This window comes from Arachis ipaensis, chromosome B09 (assembly GCF_000816755.2).
Source record: "Arachis ipaensis cultivar K30076 chromosome B09, Araip1.1, whole genome shotgun sequence".
Taxonomy (NCBI): domain Eukaryota; kingdom Viridiplantae; phylum Streptophyta; class Magnoliopsida; order Fabales; family Fabaceae; genus Arachis; species Arachis ipaensis.
This window is the reverse complement of record NC_029793.2, coordinates 86,681,531-86,683,108: the sequence shown is the minus strand read 5'-3', so window position 1 is coordinate 86,683,108 and position 1,578 is coordinate 86,681,531.

Sequence of the window (1,578 nt, the reverse complement as noted above, 5' to 3'; positions counted from 1 at the left end):
CACCCCATAGATTCCCAGTTTCTCTATTACAGAGAGGGGCATGAGGTTTATTCCTGAACCAAGGTCACACAGAGCCTTAAAGATCATGGTGCCTATGGTACAAGTTATTATGAACTTTCCAGGATCCTGTCTCTTCTGAGGCAATGTCAGTTGATCCAGATCACTTAGTTCATTGGTGAACAAGGGAGGTTCATCTTCCCAAGTTTCAATACCAAATAATTTGGCATTTAGCTTTATGATTGCACCAAGGAACTTGGTAGCTTGCTCTTCAGTAACATCCTCATTCTCTTCAGAAGAGGAATACTCATCAGAGCTCATGAATGGCATAAGGAGGTTTAATGGAATCTCTATGGTCTCTAGATGAGCCTCAGATTCCTTTGGTTCCTTAGAGGGAAACTCCTTATTGATCAATGGATGTCCCAAGAGGTCTTCCTCCTTGGGATTCACGTCCTCTCCTTCCTCTTTGGGTTTGGCCATTTTGGTCATGTCAATGGCCTTACACTCTCTTTTTGGATTCTCTTCTGTATTGCTTGGGAGAGTACTAGGAGGGATTTCAGTGATCCTTTTACTCAGCTGGCCCACTTGTGCTTCCAAATTTCTAATGGAAGACCTTGTTTCATTCATGAAAGTCACAGTGGCCTTAGATAGATCAGAGACTAAGTTTGCTAAGCTAGATGGATTCTGCTCAGAATTCTCTGTCTGTTGCTGAGTGGATGATGGAAAAGGCTTGCTATTGCTAAATTTTTGAAAAAGATTTTGAAAAAGATAGGATTTTTAAATTGAAAATTTGATTTGACTCATAAAAACAACTAGATTTTTTTAAAAATTTTTGAAAAAGTCAAATCTAATTTTCGAAATTTTAAGAGAGAAAAAGGGAAAGATATTTTTTTTTTTATTTTTAAATTTTTAATAATGAGAGAGAAAAACAAGAAAAATGATGCAATGCATGAAATTTTTAGATTAAAACAATGAATGCATGCAAGAATGCTATGAATGTCAAGATGAACACAAAGAACACTTTGAATGTCAAGATGAACACCAAGAACATATTTTTGAAAAATTTTTTTTATGCAAGGAAAACATGCAAGACACCAAACTTAGAATTCTTTAATGCTTAGACACTAAGAATTCAAGAATGCATATGAAAAACAAGAAAAGACACAAAACATGCAAATGCAAAGATCAAACAAGAAGACTTACCAAGAACAACTTGAAGATCATGAAGAACACTATGAATGCATGAGAATTTTCGAAAAATGCAAGAGCACATGCAATTGACACCAAACTTATAACATGACTCAAGACTCAAACAAGAAACACAAAATATTTTTTATTTTTATGATTTTATGATTTTTTTGTATTTTTATTTTAAAATTTTCGAAAATCATTTTGAAAAAGAAAAAATAAGGATTCAAAATTTTTCATATGAATTCCAGGAATCTTGTACTCTTTAGTCTAAAGCTCCAATCTGAGGGTTAGACATGGCTTAATAGCCAATCAAGCTTTAGAATGGATTTACATCCATTGAGGTGATTAGTTGAAGACCAATCCCAAAGGAGTTTGGGTATGGCTTTTCAG